The sequence below is a fragment of the Mandrillus leucophaeus genome, unplaced genomic scaffold (genome assembly GCF_000951045.1).
Source record: "Mandrillus leucophaeus isolate KB7577 unplaced genomic scaffold, Mleu.le_1.0 Scaffold950, whole genome shotgun sequence".
Taxonomy (NCBI): Eukaryota; Metazoa; Chordata; class Mammalia; order Primates; family Cercopithecidae; genus Mandrillus; species Mandrillus leucophaeus.
Genome location: NW_012110364.1, coordinates 266,283 through 281,182, shown reverse-complemented (window position 1 = coordinate 281,182; position 14,900 = coordinate 266,283). Strand labels below are relative to the sequence as shown.

Sequence of the window (14,900 nt, the reverse complement as noted above, 5' to 3'; positions counted from 1 at the left end):
TCTCCTTTCCCCAGGTGAACACTTACGCTGCAGCATCGTGCAGCTCATGAACCCCTATGTTTTACTCAGAGACTGTTACAGCCAGCGTTAGGCTCACCTTGCTCACCCCTTAACGTCGGGCCCCCTGGACGCAGGCCCATCCTGGTCTGAGGTCCAGATCAAGGGCTGTCTCTCCCAACTTAGCTGTTTCTCCCAGGGACGGGGAAGAAAAGTGCATTCGGTGTTGGTCTCACCTTCCCTGTTAAGCTGGGGTCAGGAATGGGGGCTCATCCTGTCCCGTGCAGGCATCACTCAGATTTTCAAATGCCTACAGGGGTCAGATAAGCACTGGAAACAGTGAAGGAAGTAAGGAGATTCAGATACTCCCTGGGAGTGTGGGGTGTGGGACAGTGGGCTATGGGTCTCTAGCGGGCTGGAGAGCCCACGCCCCCATTTAACTTGCAAGAACAGCAGCCTCTAACCCAGTAGATTTTCTTCAAAGCTCTCTATAGAGGCAGTCACCAGATTTTCTGCCTTTTTTTTTCCAAGTCAGAAATCTAGATTTCTTTGGGTGACATCTTCTGGTTCTTAAAAAACTGTTGGCTCAAATTATTTTTAAACACTCTGATGGCTGATTTTGGCCACGGATTGTGAGAGTGCAGCCTTGATCAACCGATGACACTCACATGGCTCTCTTCTCTCCTCTCTGGCCCACTTCTCACCTTAGCTCTCCTCTTCTCCATTCCTCTGAATTACCTTTTCCCCTTTTATCCCTGGAGACATTTATAAACCATGCTTAAACCAAGTTCCAGTCTCACACATAAAGGTTTTCCTCTATACCTTGGAAATGTTTATTTTTGCCCAAAGATTTCTAACTGTTTTATTCCCCTCTCTTGTGCTCACAGAGTCCCTCCCTCTGCCTCTCCATCTTTTTTTTCTGGCAGCTTCTAAAAGTTTACCTGGTCCCTTTAACCTGTAATTTCTCTTTACTTTGCCTCTATTGTCAATAATGTCTATTCCTGACTCAACATGCTTGTGTCCCCAGGATACAATACCTGCTTCTGGCTTTTACCAACAGCACTATCCCTAGAGTAATGGCCACTTTCTGGCTTTTATCTCAGAACTGCAGTTTCTACCACACCTCAGGCAGGGAAGCCTTAGCTGGAGTCCACAGCAGAGTGCCACCAAGGGCCCTATCTCTCTTCCATGGGGTTAAAATGCTTTTTGTGTGGCCAGGTGGAAGGGAACAGGAAAATAGCAGAACAGGGTTAGGGATGAAGAACCCTGATTTGAACCGAGAGCCCTGCAGAACCATGCCGTCTGGGCATCTGGCTTGAGCCCACATTTACCTGCTTTCATGCAGGGCCAAGCTGTTGCCATGGGAAGCAGAAACAGCCAGACTTCCACATCAACCCTGCCCACGCTAGCTAGCAGACACCTCTGCAGGTGCATACACCTCGACTGTTTTCCCTGCAGGGGATCTGTGCCAGTGGGAACATCGAGAGCCCCCGTATGAAGGGCACAGGGCTCACAGCCCCCACCCACAGAGCTCTGTTTGGCCACCTTTTTGATGAGTCAAGGAGACCGGCATTCCCGAGCGCTGTCTTTTGAGCACAGATCAACTTTCAAGGTGCAGATGAATGCGTCCTTGCTTCAGATACAAGGTCCAGTCAGCAGCCACAAAAAAATGGAGCCATGAAATAATGAGAACCTCCACATGAACGGCCCACCCTAGGAGCTTTCTAGACTGGGGATTATTGAAGCTGCACATCACCAATGTGGCTCCAGAGCTGGCAAGCAGAAACCCACAGGCTTACTGCTAGTGAAAGTGTGAGAGGAAGAAGTGTGACCTTCTCTGGAGGAAAGGCCAGGAGACAATGATCTTGGGAGCATCTTATTGCTCCCCTCTCTTCCCATTTCCAAAGCTCCTGCCTCATCTGATGTCCCGCGATTCCCATTAAGTGATACCAGTTCATTCTGACTCTGCCTGTGCAGAAGCCAGTGGCTTATGCTCAACAAGCCCAGATACAGTCTGCAGACACCCCAGGGGACAATAAACCCAAACGGACAAGCACTCTGTTCTTTCTGTACTCCTCAACCAGCCCTGCCAGTCCCCTGCGGGAAACCAGTCTGAGCCCATCAGTCTCCCTCATTGGCTTGATGTGAATCTCATTTTAAAAGGAATTCGAACAAAGGGCAGAGCAGCATAGGAAAAGAGCGCCGAACAGGGAGGCCTGTGGCCCAGCCTGCCTCTACCCAAGCCAGGTTGTGTGGCCTCGGATAGGTCACATCACCTCCTAGACCTCAACTCCCATGGGCTAGCTGAGTTCTCAGGTCCCCGCTAGCCCCGTGCTCTGTGAAATAAAAGGTGCAGTGAGCAGCGGAGCTGGCTCTTGGAGCTGGCGTTCAAAAGTCACTTCTGAGACAGAACATCAAAGCCCAGCACCTGGGAGTGGAACAAAAGAAGAATGGAGGGTTTCTTTTCCTTTTCGTTTTTTTTTTTGCCTTTCTTTTTTTTATAAGCTCTTGCAAACTTACAATGTGGTTCAGAATGTACTGTTCTCTCAGACTGCCAAAATAGCTTGAGCAGGAGCTGCGGCCTTCATTTTAGGTAGAGAGAACTCCTCATGACTTTGTTTTCATCGTTCTTGCCTTGGGAAAGCCAGCAAATGCCTTCCTCTGTGAAAACAGCCTTCACACAAGAAAGAAAAGATTAATGAACGCTGCTAGGTAAACAGAATAGCATTTACGGAACAATTCAGCCCATTGCTGTGTGTGCCAGGCACCCAGAGCTGCGTCGTCAGGGAGGCAGGACTGAGCCAGGCTAGGGCTCCCCATAACCGCCAGGAGGCTTAGCTGAGGGGATTCATAAAGCGGGGGGTGGCTCCAGTACACCCAGGCTATGCCCGTAAGAAGATATTCATGCTGCAGTTTTCCCTGAGCGGAGGATCTTCAGATACCAACGTGAAAAGACTTTCTGATACATCCATACACAGGGAGACCACTGGGGTAGAGGGGTCCTTAAAGTATGCTCTGGTTATAATTGTTTATTTCAATTTACTAGCACTTTTTTAAAAGCAATTTTAGAAATAAGATTATTCTGAAAGTTTACTTACAGGTTTCTCTCAAGTTCTTCTTCTAATGCAGAAATGCACTTCCCAAAGGCTGTAGGTCTTGATATATAGCAGGAAAAAGGGAACCAGAAGTGGTGAGAGGGTCACATCACCATGAATCAACCTCTTTATTTCCCCCATAAAGTGACTAAATCATTTAATATCAACAAAGAGTAACACTGATACAAAGGAATAGCATATTTCTTTCTAGCATTTTCCTCAGATAGATGCTCTAGAAATTAATTATAGAAAATAATGAAATCAGATATTTTCAAACACAAGAGAGTGAGTTGTGAAAGCTTGGATGGCTTCTCTCCCTCTTTCCTCTTTTCCTCTCACTCCCATACACCCCACGTCCACTCGAGCCATTGGGAAATGACAAACATCCGCCATACCCACCTCCCATCCATACTTGAAGAGGCAGATGGCACGTAGGAGCCGCCTCTGCACTCATGACCCCAGACAGGTCACATAATTGGTTTCATGCCTCCCACTCATACATGTGACTTTCCATCTTAGAAATTTAGTTTCCAAGTCAAAAGGACCAGCTTGTGTACTTTCAGAGAGTTAGGAAAGTCTCAAAACCTTTCTACAAAATTACTCTTTACTTTTTGATGGAGATCCCTATTATACCTGCAAGAACTTTTATCTTAAAAAAAAAAAGAAGGATCAGAATAGACCCGTGGGCTCAGGCTGGGCACACAGACTGCATGACCCTCATGAGTCCTTTGTGTAAGGGGCTGACTTAGTCCTGCAGATGAAGAGAGCTGTTGAAGTGAGATGTTTTCGTTTGAACAAGAAGGATGGGACTGCAATGTGGGTGTCTGATTGAGTCATCCAGAAGCAGCCATGGTGGCCCCAAGGAAGGGAAGGGTCAGGGAGTGGGCAGGATCTTGAGGAAACGGCCCCAGACTTTGGTGAGTGGGAAGTCACTGGTGTTTCTGGAAGAGCCATTTAGGCAGGGGCCCGGGGGTGGGCACCACTCTTCAGTGGGCTGGAGTGTGAACTGGAGTGGGAGGAGGGGAGGAGCAAGCCAACAGGCTTGACTGGACAGGATTCCTTTGTAGTAGTGACGGGGATGGAAATGGAGAAGGAGAAGGCAGCAGTAGAGATGTAGTGGTTTGAGTTTGGGGAAGACTAGATGAAATTTAGCATATCAGCCTCACAAAGAAGAACAAAGATAAGAGACAGAAGATGTTGGTACTCTCTGAGGAGGGAGGGAGGAAAGCTGAGGGCAGTTGCAACCCTTTTGGGGAAGGAGCAGATGGAGACTTCTGAGAAAGAGGAGTGCAGACAGAGGTTGCTGGATCATGGAGAGCAAACCTGGGGGCAGCTGCTAGAAGAAAGAACTTGGAAGAGGAAATGGAGGGGCTCCCAGCCCCCACAACCAAAAGTGAAGTCACTGACCTGGTTTTGAGAGTCCCCAGTAATTCCCAAGCTTGGGAGTGAAAGGAAAAGGCTGATGTGACAATACCTGTACAAATGTATAAGCTACTAGAATTAGTCATTCCATTTCTAAGAATTTATCTTATATTTGCATGGTATGTGTGTGCAGTGTGTATGTGTATGTGTACGTGTGTGTACAAATCTACCATATACCTCTCTATGCCAGCTGGATAGCTAGATACACAGATCAGCATTGATTGTAGTAGAGAATATGTAGAACAACCTACATGTCCATCAATTGGGAATTGGTTACATAAGTGTTCATAGTCTCCAATAAAATGACTTATTCCCACAATGTATCCTTCTTCCAACTGAAATGGTCTTCCCTTCCTCTCCTTCCTTTGGGAAGCCTTCACAGCATATCTCATATCTTCCTGATGACTCCTTTAGTAGATGCTAAGGTATTCCCCACCATATCGATTTTCATTCTCTTTTACCACCCTGCAGTGCTAGATCCCAATTAATACCCTCTCTGTATGCATGCCCTTTGCCTTGTAACTTTGTAGTTCCCACCCGATTTGAATCTGGGCTTAACCACGTGGCCTGGTTTGGCCAGGAGGTAGGTAGCAAACTTGATATACGAAAGAAAGAAAGAAAAAAAGAAAGAGAGAGAGAGAGAGAGAGAGAGAGAGAGAGAGAAAGAAAGAAAGAAAGAAAGAAAGAAAGAAAGAAAGAAAGAAAGAAAGAAAGAAAGAAAAGAAAGGAAGGAAGAAAGAAAGAAAGGAGGAAAGAAAGGAAGGAAGGAAAAGAGAGAGAGAGAAAGGGAGAAAGAGGAAAAGAAAGAAAGGGAGAGGTCAATTGGGTTTAAAACTCAGAGACCCCTACAGATGGGTGCAACTTAAGGTGGAGGGGCTGTAATATAGGCAGATGAGATTCAGCTGGTGCTGCAAGGTTTCTTTCCTGCACTCCTAGAGAACTTAGAGAATGGAAAAGCTATGCTCAGCTGGGAATTTTAACCTGATCAGCTCAAATGTTGTTTAATTACTTTGAAAGTCTGCAGTTAGTGAGCTAGACTCTTTGAGTATGCACCTGCACTTCAGAAGAATAGCCTCAGAACAGCAATGGTTGGTTAAGAGGGCCTGAGAAGCAGAAACCATGCTGATTTTAATGCCAGGGCCATTGACCAAATGAAGTCAGGGCCTAAACTTCCAGGACATCTCTGGGATTCTGCCTCAGGGGCCCAGCAAGGAGTAGTCACTGCTGAAATTACTGTATGACCCTAAGGTCAGGAGCATCTTCTATTCTTTCTCCTGCCATCAAGGAATCTCTGTCCTGCAGAGGTGGTTTTAGATTTGATGAGTCACAGAAGCATAGATAACGCTAGGCTCACTTCAGACCCATGACTCACCCAGCCCAGGAAACCAGCATAGAGAATGTTTTGTGAAGCTGCATGGCCTAACATAGACACGACTTGTCAATTTGTCCATTTAGTAGCCTTTAACCCTTTAAAAATTGCTGTGGCCAGGTGTGGTGATTCACACCTGTAATCCCAGCACTTTATGAGGCCAGGGTAAGAGGATCCCTTGAGCCCAGGAGTTTGAGACCAGCCTGGGCAACACAGTGAGACTACATCTCTATTTTTAAAGTAATTGTTATAGTCTTTCCAGAATAACCTACTAGAGGCAATAAGTTTCACATGTTAAATGAAGAATGTGAGAATTGTATTCTATGAGTTCAGTTGTGCTGTCTCTGCCCTAAAGTGCTCTCCTTTTCATCGCAGAGTGATGTTCCCAGCTGTGTTCTTCTGAGATAATCAGTTATATCCTTCGCAATGATAGATCTTGACCATTTCTGCTATTTCTATAATGAAACCTTTTAGTGTTTTGCACTCACTTCTGTACTGAAGCTGCTTCCCCAGCTTGGCCTTTCTGTCCTCCCCAGGATGGGAAAAGCTCCATCTGCTTTTTTCTGCCATCCAAGACCACTTTTCAAGCATGGCTGTGCACCAAGCCCTGTACAAGGTCCCTGGGCTCCCCTGATGCAAGAGGAGAGATTGCAGAAGCTCATGTCTGGCTGTTAAGACAGATGCACACATACAAAAGTCTACACAGAGGGATGATAAAGTTACATAGAAAGGCCTGAGGAAGCTGAAAGGAGGACTCCTGAATGCTCCCAGGGATAGAAAATGGGTCAAGGGAAAGCCAAGAGAAGCGAGAGGGAAGGAGCATGAGTAAAGGCACAGAATTCTGCAAGTGCCTGTGTGGCCCCAGTGGGTGCTTGCCCTGCAGCCCTCTCCCTTCCTTGCAGTCAGATCATGGATATGAGACTCAACACTGACCAATGGGACACAAAAGGAAGTCTATGAGGAGCTTGTAGGAGAGCGTTCCTTTCTCTTAAAACAAGATGCATAGGAAGGAATATGTTCATTTTTACTGGACGCTGTTGTGCCCGCATGTGTGACTTCAATAACTGCAACACTTTTTATAACATGAAGGGAGACAGAGCCAGAAGATGGGAAGCACCTGTGCCCTTGATATCACCTTTAACCATTGAACCAACTCTCGATCCTCTCTACCCACCAGACCCCTGATTTGGGAGACAATAAATATCCTAATTGTTCAAGCCACTTTTAAAAATGGACTATTTTTTGGGGAAGTCTTCAGTTCACAGAAAAGTTGAGCAGAAAGTAGAGAGATTTCCCACATACCCTCATCATCACACACGTACAGCCTCCTGACTATCAACATCCCTCACTGGGGTGGTACATTTGTTGTAATCAATGAACCTACATTGGCACTAATCACCCTATGTCCATTGTTTACATTAGGCATCGCTCTTGGTATTATACATTTTATGGCTTTGGACAAATGCATAAAGACATGTACCCATTATTACGGAATCGTAAAGAGTATTCTCACTGTCCTAAAAATCCTGTATACTCTGTCTATTCATCCCTCCCTCTTCACTAACCCCTGGCAACCACAGATCTTTTTACTGTATCTACAGTTTTGCCTTTTCCAGAATGCCATATAATTGGAATCACACAGTATATAGTCCTTTCAGATTGGCTTTTTTCTCTTAGTAATATGCATTTAAGTTTTTCCCATGCCTTTTCATAGTCAAGCCACTTTTAAATACCATTTTATTAAAGTATGATTGGCATACCACAAACTGTACATGTTTAGTGTATAATTTGATGAGTTTAAGTTCTTACGTATGTGTACACCCATGAAAACATTATCACAATCAAGCTAGTGAACATATATATCTAGCATCCCCTGAAGTTCCTGGTGATCTCTTCCTCTTGTCCCTCCCCACTCCATCCCATCTCCAGCCACCATTCATCCGCTTTCTGTCACTATAGATTAGTTTGCATTTTTTAGAATGGTATAAATGGTATCACACTGTGCTTTTTTTTTTTTAAAAAAATTTGGTTGTTTAATGCACTGGTATTATTTTGAGGTTTATCCATTTTGTTGGATATGTCAGTAATTTATTCATTTTTATTGCTGAGTAGTATTCTTTTGTCTGAATATTCTACAATTGTTTTATTCATAAATCTGTTGATGGCATTTGGGTTGTTTCCACTTTGGATCTATTAAAAGTAAAGTTGCCATGAACATTTGAATATAAGGCTTTGTATGGGCATATGCTTCCATTGTTTTGGGGGAAACACCTAGGAGTAGAACAGCTGAATCAAATGGTAGCTGTATGCTCAACTTTTAAGAAATGGCCAAAGTTTTATGAAGCGGTTGTACCATTTCATGGTCCCTCCAGCAGGGTGAGAATTGCAGTTGCTTTGTGTCCTCACCAACACTTGGTATGGTTAGTGTTTTTCATTTTAGTCACTCTAACAGATGTGTAGTCCTGTATTGTTGTAGCTTTAATTTGCATTTGTCAGTGATTAATGACGTAGAGCATCTTTTTATGTAATTATTTGCCATCCTTTTATCTTCTTTGGTAAAATGTCCATACTGGTCTCTAATTCTTTTTGATACAACTGCCACAGTAACAGGATTTCTGTTAAGATTTGTCTTCTTTACGAAAAGTAATGCACATTAATTGTAGAAAAGCATCCTTAACTCTACCATTCAAAGATAATTATCTACCAATTTAATGCAATTCAAATATTTTTCTAGTTTGTAATTTGATTTACAGGTTTTTTTTTTAACATAGAGGTTTTTAAAAATGCTATAACTCTGTCTTTGAAATTATACTTATAAAATTCTCCTCTTTCCACAAATTTTGTTTGTTTGTTATGTTTTGGGGGGTATCCCATACAAACATTTAATCTATCTAATACGTACTTGATAGATTATAAACTAGGGATAATTATAAACAAGGGTTACACATAAACTGATAACTAACTATAAACAGTATGTCTTCTTTTTTCTCTTTTTAACCTGGCTTTTTTTAATCTACTGTAATTATCAATAGTTTGTTCCTTTTTATTGCTGAGTAGTATTCCATTCGTTTTGTAAAGAAGACAAATCTTAACAGAAATCCTGTTACTGTGGCAGCTGTATCAAAAAGGAATGAGAGACCAGTATGGATATTTTACCAAAGAAGATACAAGGATGGCAAATAATTACATAAAAAGATGCTCCACATCATTAGTCACTGAGAAATGCAAATTAAAGCTACAACAATACAGGACTACACATCTGTTAGAGTGGCTAAAATTAAAAAGACTAACCATACCAAGTGTTGGTGAGGACACATACTACAGTTTGTTTATTCATCAATATGTTGATAGACACTTGGGATCTGTATCCCTTTCCTATTGATATTGTGACAAATTGCCAAAAACAGTTGCTTAAAACAACACAGATTTATTATCTTAAAGTTCTGGATGTCAAAAGTCTGACATGGGTCTTACAGGGCCAAAATAAAGGTGTCCACAGGGCTGTTTTCCTTTCTGGAGGCTCTAGGGAAGAATGTGTGTTCTTGCCTTTTGCAGCTTCTAGAAGGCCACCCACATTCCTTGGCTAGTGTCTTCTTCTGAGTTTCAAAGCCTGCAGTTGCATCACTCTAACCTCTACTTCCATCACCGTTTCTGTTTTTCTGAACATGAGGCCCTGCCCTCCTCTTGTATGAACCTGGTGATTACATTGGGCCCACCTGGAACCCAGACCCAGGATAATCTCCCAACCTCAAGATCCTTAATTCAGTCATATCTGTTTGCTATGCAAAGTAACATGTTTACAGGTTCTGGGGATTAGGACATGGATCTCTTTGGGGGACCATGATTCTGTCTACCACAGGATCTAATATTGCTTTTTATCTAAATGGTTCAACAGTTGGCCCAATATCATTTATTAAATAATCAATCCATATTTTCTTCACTGATTTGAAATTTCAGGTTTATCATATAAGAAATTCATATAAGATGTATGTTTTTTCAGAACTTTCTATTCTGTTCCTGGGCTCAGTAGAGTCAACTTTTTTTTTTTTTTTTTTTTTAAGACGGAGTGTCTCTCTGCTGCCCAGGCTAGAGTACAGTGGTGTGATCTCAGCTCACTGAAATCTCTGCTTCCCATTCAATCCATTCCCATGCCTCAGCCGCCTAAGTAACTGGGATTACAGGCACACGCCACCACGCCCAGCTAACTTTTGTTGTTTTTTAGTAGAGATGGGGTTTTGTGAAGTTGCCCAAGCTGGTCTCAAACTCCTGGGCTCAAGCGATCCACCTGCCTCGGCCTCTCGAGGTGTTGGGATTACAGATATGAGCCCTGTACCTGGCCTCAGTAGAATCAACTTGCTTATATGCACACCTGCTCCCCATTGCTGTAGTTTTCAGTTCAAACTCCTTCCCATGACTCTTGTGACCTACCTGACCCTCTCCTGCCTCTCTTCTCAGCTTCACTGCCTACCATGCCTGGTGGGCCTGCTGTGCTCCCACCAGGCCTAGGAGTTCAGTGATACAGTGTCCTGTCTAACTTGCATGTGACAAGCTAGTCACTACAGTTATAGAAGAAACAAGCCACCATCCCTGACTTTGAGGAATTCACAGTGGTATATATATATGGTAACCCACTCAAATATTTTACGTAAAATGAGAGTTTTAGTACAGAGATGTAATATGTAATAGAGGCAGCTTTAGCTCACCCACCGGAGTTGCATACTTGTTAATCTTTCCTGATGTTTCCATTATGTTAGCATTCATTAAGAACCACCATGTTATGGCCAGGTGCGGTGGCTCACGCCTGTAATCCCAGCACTTTGGGAGGCTGAGACGGGCAGATCACGAGGTCAGGAGATCGAGACCATCCTGGCTAACATGGTGAAACCCCGTCTCTACTAAAAATTCAAAAAAAAAAAAAAACTAGCCGGGCGTGGTGGCGGGCGCCTGTAGTCCCAGCTACTCGGGAGGCTGAGGCAGGAGGATGCTTGAGCCCAGCAGGCAGAGCTTGCAGTGAGCCGAGATTGCTCCACTGCACTCCAGCCTGGGCGACAGAGTGAGACTCTGTCTCAAAAAAAAAAAAAAAAAAAAAAAGAACCACCATGTTATTAATTTCATCAAAAAGTTGTTCAAACATTTATCACATATGTTCAAAAATTGTAGTGTCTTTATCAGCATTTGAATGTCGGTAATGATATACCTCACAGTGGTCCTTGGTAAAAGTACCGTAAACATCCTGAGCTCACCTTGAGAGGCTGTCTGGTAATTGCTTCCCAGGCCACATCAGCTACCTGTTGGCATCATATCCAGCAACCAGGGTAGGAAATGCTATAATCGTTTTTCTAGTCATGACAGACCGCTCTCTCACTATTCAGTGGTGTGTTCTCAAGCAACTCACTTCACTGCTCTGTGTTTCTTTGTCCATTGCAGCATTGCAGGGTATAATCAGGTGAGTCATTTCCAGCGTTACAATTTTATTATACCATAATCCCTATTACTAAAAATTATTAAATGTGTGGGTCAGAGTGACATCAAGAGTTATAGCCTCTCCCAACGTCCTCTCCTTAAATTCATAAGATGTGATCATTAACTTCATTTGACTCCTGAAAACATGGGCTCTGCACATGGTGGGATAACATCGGAAATGCTTCTTGATCATGGAGCAGCGGTGGACCCAATTCCACAGCACGCAGTGGAGGAGGCATCACTGCAGAAAGTTAGGCCTGCAGCTTATAGAAGGGCCCAGACCGAGGCTGGGCAGAGACTCTGCCAACCAACAGGTCACAGTACTGGGGATCAAGGTTCAAAACGGAAAGTTCAGTTAGATAGAAGATGGAACCTTTACAATAAATATGTAAGACAAGAAGGGAGTCGGGGAAGTATTTACCTTAAAATTGAAACATAATTTAATATGATATCTTCATAGTATGGAGCCATAAATAGAAATTAGGCAGCTCTTTATATACTGAAATGGAATGATCTCCAAGAAATATTAAGTGTGAAAAAATACTAAGTGGGGAAGAAAAATAAGGAGTAGAATGATGTGTATTGTACACAGCATTTGTATAAAAAAGGTAAAAAAGAATATATAGACATATTGTTTTTATCTTTCTCTGTTTCCATCTCTGAAAGGATAGTCAAGAAACTAATTAACTGTGGCTACCTCTGAGCAGGGACCTGGGGAGCCGAGGACATAGGTTGAGGAGGGGACTTCTCATTGAATTCCTTTTGGTATATTTTGAATTTTGAATCACATGAACTATTGCCTATTTGAAAAATAAATAGCATAAAAACTCCAGCAACAATAATAAAAAATAAAATTAACTACTGTGTTAGTCTGTTTTCACACTGCTATAAAGAACTACTTGAGACTGGGTAATTTATAAACAAGAGAGGTTTAATTGGCTCACAGTTCTGCAAGACTAGGGAGGCCTCAGGAAACTTAGAATCCTGGCAGAAGGTAAAGGGAAAGCAAGACACGTCTTACATGCGGCAGGACAGAGACACAGCAGGGGGAAACTGCCACTTTTAAGCTGTCAAGTTCTCGTGAGAACTCCCCCACCATCAGTAGAACCACACAGGGAAAACAGCCCACGATCCATCACCTCCCACCAGGTCCCTCTCTCCACACCTGGAGATTACAATTTGAGATAAGATTTGGTTGGGGACACAGAGCTAAACCATATCAGCTACAAAATTATGTTAAAGTTACATAATTATATTAACATAAATTGTAAGTATATGTTAATCACTTACTAATTAATAAATATGTATATATTTATATAACTATAGACATCGATAGCTTACTATAATATAAATACTGGAAAAATAAATAATAAAGCAGATGGACATGCATTCGAAGCCAGTCACTAGCTGGGTGGTCTTGGACAAGTCATTTATTCTCTGTGGAGCCTGTTTTTTGTTCTGAGCTAAATAATATCTATTATTGTTGCACAGATTAAAGGGGAGGACGGTGAACTGGCCGGCACAGCACACAGTGGCTGCTGCACGTGTCAGTCCTGGACCCACAGCCTTGAGGGCAGATGATCCGAGGACCTCAGGGATGCTGGGGCAGAGAGCAAGAGGGGCGACAAAGCCTCCTGGGGTGAGGAAAGTGTCCTTAGGACACGCGAGTCTCTCCCTGGGGAAGCAGCTGTTCCCGCGGCGGTTTTGTGACTCTAGCCCGGAAGCCTGGAGAGTTCGTCCTGCTGCGGGGCTGTCTTCGTGGCTTCTGTTCCTTAGGCCATTAGCAGGATAAATGCTGCATTCGCGCAGCCCCAGACGCCCGCCCTGGCCCAGTCTCCACCGCTGTGGCTGGGCCCGCAGTCCGGAAGCCAGAAGGGGCTCCCTAGCGCCCCCCGCGGCCAGATTTCTCCTCTTCCTTCCCGCAGTCTGGCGGCCCGGGTGGGCGCGGCGGCGGCGGGGGGTTGACCACGTTTCCAGTCACCCTTGCAGTTCCTCATTCTAGAGATGAGAAGCGCTCATGAATCAGCTCACGGGTCATGGAATGGGGAAGTGGCTTCTTCTTCTTCCCCTAGGCGTTTTTTTTTTTTTTTTTGTCTCTTCTTCTGGGTAAAACTGAGGCACCAAAAAGCCTGAGTCACAGGTACCGGGGCTTAGAGCAGGGCCAGGCTCTGGGCTTCCAGGAGCTCCGGCCCCACCCAGCCCCTGACGCGCTGCCTAGGTCCTTCCCCCTGGGGCCTCACCTTTAAAAATCAAATTCAAAAGGGGGAACAAAAAATGGAAAGAAAGATTTCAACAGAAGATTGACATAAAACTTGTTTCTTCATCTGGTCTCTGTAGGGTCCCCTAATCCCCCCCTGCCCCCCAACCCCGTACCCAGTTCATTTGAAACCACAAAATTAGTGGAAAAATTAAAATAATATTACTGTCCTAATTTAATTGTTCCTTCTCTGTAGGCATCACAGCTCTCTCAGCCTGGCCTCCCTGAGTACCTTGAAGAGAGCCAGATTTAGAAGAAATATGACTTCAGCTCTCAAGATGGAAAAACATCTAGCCAAGAGGCAGGGATTCTGGAAAATTGCTAATAAATTGTTACTGCCTGCTATTAAAAGGATCGATAAGATAAGGCCAGAAATGACTGATGAGAGGGCTTTGTGCTTCGGGGACTAATGGGGGAAGAGGCGCCTGACAGCTCAGAACAGACTGGCTGGGACAGTGCATGCCGGTTCACCTCTTTCAGCAAAAACTCCAGTAGCTTCATTCATTGCTTTGACGATCAGTAGTTATGGACGGTAGTTATGAATAATTAAATCAATTGGCATGCTGGGGAGTTCAGGTATGGGGAAATTACCTTATGTATGTCTGTGGCATTGAAGATGCACCAATGTGCCTCTTCTGTAATTTTATTGGTGGTGCTCTCTTGGGGCAGAATTGGGATAGGAGGTGCTGGATCCTTGTGGGGCCAATTCGAGACAGGAAGGAGAGCAGGCAGACAGCTGGCTCTGCCTCCACCACAGCCTGGCCCAGCTGCCCTGCACGCCTGCCCAGCTCCTGCATTTTGTTCACTGTCCCTCTGTAGGCAGCCCTGGGGGAGGCAGCATGGACAGCCAGAGGCATAGTTGGTGAAGTAGGCTCTTCTGTGGGACCAACCTCTCTTCCAGCCAGCAAGAGCGAGAACCTTCCCAGAACTAAGAGCGAGGCAGCCTGCATCCAACAGCCTGATCTTTCAGGCACACACATCTCTGTCCCTCTTCCTCCCTTTTTTTGGCTGGTCAAGCTGTACCAGTTGATTCCAGGGTGCCCTAGAAGCCTTGTTAGCTGAAAGTTCTTCTTGTCCCCTCTCATTCTTCCGCAGGATTCCCCACACTTAAATATTCCTGAATGCCTTTAAAACCTCCCTCTTTCTGCCCAGCCTTTGCCCCGACATGTAGAAGGACCTGTGTTTACATTCTCAGGGATATCCCAGGGGATCTGCTGCCTCTGCAAAGAGCAAGGCCACAAGATGATGTGACATGAGTGGGCTGCAAGGTGGGGCCAGAACTGGGGAGGCTGGGTGG

At 44.4% G+C, this 14,900-nt stretch overlaps 1 protein-coding gene across 3 annotated transcripts in view; it reads right to left on the bottom strand.

Moving 5' to 3' along the window:
• Positions 1–3,871, bottom strand: part of DCSTAMP (dendrocyte expressed seven transmembrane protein) — a 19,745-nt gene extending 15,874 nt beyond the window's left edge. For 2 of the 3 annotated variants that reach the window (XM_011970537.1, XM_011970539.1), the window contains exon 1: positions 3,096–3,423. The gene's annotated coding sequence lies outside the window, so the exon portion shown is untranslated. Of the gene's footprint in view, positions 1–3,095; positions 3,424–3,491 lie in introns of those variants that run through there. The other variant, XM_011970538.1, reaches the window with a different exon arrangement.
• Between the last annotated feature and the right edge of the window lie 11,029 nt (positions 3,872–14,900).